The sequence below is a fragment of the Podarcis liolepis genome (genome assembly GCF_965112155.1).
Source record: "Podarcis liolepis genome assembly, chromosome: 13".
In the NCBI taxonomy this organism is placed as follows: domain Eukaryota; kingdom Metazoa; phylum Chordata; class Lepidosauria; order Squamata; family Lacertidae; genus Podarcis; species Podarcis liolepis.
Window position 1 is genome coordinate 34,455,762 of NC_139573.1, and position 6,022 is coordinate 34,461,783.

At 43.1% G+C, this 6,022-nt stretch overlaps 1 protein-coding gene across 4 annotated transcripts in view; it reads right to left on the reverse strand.

Moving 5' to 3' along the window:
* HOXB3 (homeobox B3) overlaps nucleotides 1–6,022 on the reverse strand; it is an 88,562-nt gene that overhangs the window by 61,644 nt on the left and 20,896 nt on the right. Inside the window, exon 1 of one of the 4 annotated variants that reach the window (XM_083470068.1) lies at nucleotides 5,703–5,816. The exons of the other annotated variants lie outside the window; for them this stretch is intronic. The gene's annotated coding sequence lies outside the window, so the exon portion shown is untranslated. Of the gene's footprint in view, nucleotides 1–5,702; nucleotides 5,817–6,022 lie in introns of those variants that run through there. 4 annotated transcript variants of the gene reach the window in all.

A 6,022-nucleotide genomic window follows, 5' to 3' on the forward strand; every position in this document is an offset into this window, starting at 1 on the left:
AGTCCTAGACACACATCCCTGAGAGTCCCATTGAACTCAACGGGAACTACTTCTGAATATGTATGGATAGGGTTGCACTGTAAGAGAAGAGAGACTGTCTCCAACATTGCTATACAGTTTACTAAAGGAAAGGAAAATAGCACGCACCCGCTAGCAAAGCCCTTCTACATACTTTGCTACACATGCCATCAACTTGTAAGATGTGAGTTCAGGGCCCAATTTTGGATAGGAGGTGTATTCCCAGCAGCTGACAGGGGGAAAATAAACCACTTCACTTTGTTCTTAAATATTCATTTGTCTACGGCCCTGATAAACAATAACCTTAGAGTTGGGTATCACCGCAGGCATGTGGAAAAGTTAAATGTATATATTTAACCAAACATCTGTGCAAAAGCTTGGAATGCCAAAAATTTTGCATGGCATAAGTGCTTGAATCTGCTCTCCTACAACACATTACATGACAATTGCTTCAAAGTAGGGATGAGGTGCCTGCAAGCCACAAAGCAAATATTTTAGAGACACATCTCCACTCTATCCAGGTGTAAAAGCTTTGTGGCCAGTTTAGTAAATCTATTTCTTTAGCTATCTATATAAATATCTGTGCAGGTTATGCTCATGCATAGTGAGTAGATGGCTATAAGGTCGTGTGTGTGTGTGTGTGTGTGTGTGTGTGTGTGTGTGTGTGTGAAAGGGGGTATTCATACAATGGTTTATACACACACATGCGCCTGCAATGAATAGGGTGGACTGGTTATCATGAGGCCAACAGAGTTCAAGGGGAGTTTATCCATTGACTTCAAAGAACATTGGATCTGACCTTTTGTGGTCAAGAAGTCAACTATTGTCGCCTGACAAACGTACTACTTAGAGAGGTGTATATTGGCTGGTCTGGAGCAGATTGTCTCCTCCTCCCCAACACCCCCCCCCTTCACAATTTGTGAGGATAGACTGGAAAGATTAATTGGGAAAGATTCGAACAGGATGCATAAAAGGCCCACTTCTGTTTTGGGAAGGTCTGGGATCTTTGGGGGAGGGGCAGGGAGGATGCGTATGTGTGTGCAGTTTATTATTTACAACTGCTAATTACAGTAAGTAGAGTACTACTACTCCTGAAATTCACCATCACTGTTACAATAACTTTACTAGCAGAGGTGTACAAAAAAGAAAGAAAGAAAAGAAAAGCCACAGTCCTAAATACCACCGGACACTGTACCTAACCAATATTATTGAAACCAATGTGTCTTAATTTTCACTTCCTCCTGTTTGGAATGGACGATTTTCGACTCCTACTACTACCCACCCCTGAATCTTGTTCAGTAGTAGCAACTTCTCCACTGCGTGATATCATGAAAAGAGAAAAAAAAAATGCAGGGAGAAACTTCAAAAGAGTAAATAAAATTCGGATTTGCAGAATTCGTGAAGAGAAAATATTATTATTATTAATAATAATAATACAAACTCCATTGTATAGAATTGTATAGAATATTATATTATCTGCAAGATATGATATACGACGAGTGTTTCCCGTTTACATTGTATATAATTAAATTTCACTACTGCAAATAATAATAATAATAATAATAATAATAATAATAATAATAAACAAACACGATAGGCAATTGAGGGTGAGCAGTATTTTCTGGTGAAACCCTCCTGTATCTAGGAAGAATTGCCTTCCTGTTTACTCTCCCATGAAGACTTTCTCAAGCCGTTGCAGGGAAAAGCAAACAAACTAAGAACAAGGAACAAGAATAGGAAGAAAAAGATAAGAGAGGAATTTCTACTTTTCCTTACTATAAACTCCCACTGGCCATAATAAACACTGGCGTCTGTGGAGAAAGGAAAGCAACTTTGGAAAAGACACCAGGAGAAGAAAAGTGAGTTATAGAAGGGAACTTTTGACAGAACTCTGAATGCAGATGAACAGAGAATATGCACAGAAAACCTAAAGAATGTTGCCTCCTCTGTTGGGACAGTTCTAGCTTGCGGAAAGGATTTAAGAGGGGCGCGGGGGAGGGAGGTCTGGTTTAGGACTGCGGATCAGTGGCCAGGCTTAACAGATTATGAGATGTTTCTACTTTCCCTTCTTTAGATGTTTTGGGCAGGACAGAAGCAAGGGAAACACCCACCGGTCACCTTTATGAAGGGGTGGCCTCCCTTGTGCCGTCTTTCTTTCGACGCACGGAATGCCCTTCCCATTAAAATGGAACCGGATGGAATCAGCCCAACAAACACAACGGCCAGGATCAAACGAGGTGCTAGGGATGGGACGCTGGACCTGGTTCTCTTGAGACACCGCAGGTATCATCCTGATAGGATGCCCTTCTTGCCTTGGCTGTGTGGGATAGCAGTCCTGCAGCGTAATCCTAGTCATGTTTCCTCGGAAGTATAGCACACTGAGTTGCAAAGAGCATACTCCCCCAACTTACCTAAGCCCACTTACGTATTGAATTTGAGTGCAATAGGACTTTACTCAGGCTTGGTTAAGACTGCAGTGTCAGCCTGCATAGGATCGCAAGCCTTCCTTCCACATATGCCGCAATACGCAAGTGAGAAATGTATGTAGGTAGGTGCATAGGCGTGGGGATTAATCGTACAGGCAGATGAATCACAAACATGCAAAGAGAGAAGTGTGGACTGGATAGGAAGAAAGGGAGGTTTATGGAATGGAGAAACTCACGGATGGGTGGTGGAAATTTCCTTAGCAATAAGGTCCTCTGTTTTCCGACCCTGGAAACCAGAGATCTCCATTCTTCCCATACATAGGTATTACTCCTTCACACCGTGCCCATAGTCTAGATTGTTGCCCAGTGTCCCAGTGCCAATAAATTGGCCGGAAAGGAAAGCAATGTCGTTCATATATGTGTATGAGCGCCCATACCAAACGTCGGCGACCAGATACAGATTCGATGAGACCGCAGTATCTCACAGAACAGATAAGAGTGCATGACTGGCGCACAGCCTGCGAACTCTAACCTAAACGGGTAGCATTCTTTTCTCTCTCATTCTGTGGAGATGTATCTATCTATTTTACAGGTGTGCATGCGTGTGTAAGCTGGCTTGTGGCAGCCCCTAAAGTCTGAATCATTTGTTTCGTGTTCAAGAGCACGATCCAGTCAAGGCTAAAGTTCCATTTAATTCAATGGAATATATTTAAGCAACTGCCTAACTCTTCAGTTGAATTACATGGGAGCAGGATGTGCTTAAGGATAGGTGGGTCATAACTCCAAAGGGTTTTTTCAGAAGAACAAAGGTGTACTGTATTATGTACTGAGAGACATTCGGAGTAAGGTTTTAGAGAATATGGTCTTTCCCCATTCAAGCCAGCAAGCTACCATCACCAGGCACATTGCACAACTGCAGTCAAGTGTGTTCTCAGATCCTATTCTCAGAGAAGGGCACAGAGTCAATAGGGGACAGTCTTCAGAAACAGTAGGAAGGATGGTCTAAATGTGATAGGAAGGGAGAAGCAGCAAAAGTGGTCCCTTTTATCCTGCACCGAAAGACATGTGTCTACCAAATGTTACACAGCCCTAAAGATCCTAGCTTCAAGCAATGGAGGGGGGAGGGAGGAAAGGGGGAGAATAACACTTGGAAAATATTCCTCAACCCACAAAACCGCCAGAGCTCATTCAGCAGGGTTACTTACTTAAAGTCTATTTCAATGAATAGTGCTCTTGCCTAGGCCCCATTCATTTAAATGGAACTTGTGAGAGATAATTCTGGTTGGAAAATGGTTCCTTCGCACCAGCTCATTTTTGAAAGCGGGTGCAGAGATATGAAAAAAAAAACCACACAACACCCCAAAACCCACAATGCCTACAAATCAGTTAGAAACTGTTCTGCTTATGGAAGAGCAAGGCCTCTTTGAATCTCTGATTTACTAGTCATTTCCATTAAAACGAAGAGGAGCGAGGTAGCATAAAGAAGAAGGGCTGGTAGCGAGGTTGCAGCAGAGTCAACAGCTCATTTCATCAGTCCGAATGAGTTTGTGGTTTGTTTGTTTTTAAACGCCAACACACAATTTACATTTCAGTTCTGTGCTACTTTATTCGGAGGTAAGCCCACAAAGCACAGTGGGATATACCCCAGATATAAGTGTGCATAGGTTTGCATAGGAGAAGACTGCATATACCATTGAAGTCTATGGAATGCAGCTGTCATTTTGAAGCCCTGAGGCTCCCTCTTATCTAAGATCCTATACAGCCCCTTATTCCTGAACGTAAGAAGCAAGCAAGCTTCAAAACTCAAACAAGGTTTGTCCCACTCCCTCCCTGTGTTTTAAAATATTTCATTTGGCTGATCCAACAACAAGAGTAAATAGAAGTTTCTAAAGCTCTTTGGCATAATCGCGTTAAAGTCCAGAGTCAAACAGCTTTAGGTCAAGTGCTGGATGTTTATGCTGAAAGCATCCTCAAGACAAGAGGATTTTTTACGTTCATTGATCAGTATCCGGATTAGGCCCCATCTGGAAAGCCTCTGCTACCTTTATGATGAACCTTTCCTATTTGGACGGAAGAAACGGGAAGTTTCAAACATTTATGGGGCATGGAGCAGTATCTCTTCCCTCCCTCCAAAAAACTCATTTCCCTTTTCCAAAGGCGCCTTGCTTCGGACAGAGAAGATTCCATAAGTGGGCGAGATGGAAACCTGCCCCATTTAACAAACTTTAGTCTCTTCCACCTTTATATCAGCCAAGCAACTAGCCTGAACACATTGACTTGGAAGTAAGCCCCACTTGATTCACGGTGCTTACTTCCGGGGGGGAAATATGCATAGCAGAGAGTTGCACAAGACACGGGGACGCACCACATAGGACACTATCCACGGGAAAGTACATGCTCTTTGATCTTCATTTCCACCAGGCTTGCGCAGGAGAACTTCCCAGGCCATGGTTAGCAGCAACATGTGGAAAATTACAAATATACCGAGGAAGCGAAGGAAGATACCTTTTAAAATGGGGTGGGGGGTTGGGAGGCCAAAGGAAATGTCCAGAACGACAGAAATACTGAAGAATGGGGAGGTAAATTGTGAACGTCCAATGTTCTGACGGTAAGTTATTCAGGAACACACACACACACACACACACACACACACACACGGTTAAAAAGCAATGTTGTCTCTCAAAGTCTACATTTTGCTTTCCCAGCGTGCGCACACACAGGACACACAGACACACGCAGACAGAAGAGCCTCTGTTGAAAGCAAGCCGTCGAAATCAATCCTACTGATTCTGATAGGAATCACTTCTAAGTAAGTGTGCTTAAGACCTGGACATCAATACACGCCCAATACCTGAATACACCCGCAAAGTGCTTTACAAGAGCTACCAAGGACCTCAGCGAAGTTGTCATACATAATCCCCTCTCTCCCTCGAGCAAAATCCTTGGAGCACTCCGCAGTGACATCGCCATTCATCGAGATGGAACGCTTCATCTTATTTCCTCTTCTTCTGCTAACCATATGCCTATATACACACATGCATACATACATACATACATACATACATACATACATACATACATACATAACGTGGGCCACTCCAAGGGAGTACTGGGGCCTTAACATTCATTTAGCTAAGACTGTACAGAAGCAAGCTGGAAAGAGAGACAGGAATCCCTCCCCCCGCCCCCCCGCCCAATCTCTAGCAATCTAGCCTTTTAAAAGTCATTTAACCAGATAGTATTTCAAGAGAAACTTACTTTAAGCTTAGCAGTTTCTAAGTCCTCTGGAGTAAACACTGAACCATCAATGCTTCCTATTCCAGCAATGGAGAAGCCTTTATCTAGCCTGGAAAAGTGATCTCCCATTCCTGCCCCTCTCCAAGCCAAAGCAGGCAGTTAAAATGTCACTTAACATTCTGGAGAATGTGAAATATATTGTACATTGTCAACTCCCCAAAACCATAAAACTAACTTTATGGACCTCACGTGACTTTTGAGAGCCAGTGAGGGGTATCTGGCTGAGGTCTGGGCGATTTTTACGATCTAACTTCTAGATAAAACCCTATCCATTTGACATC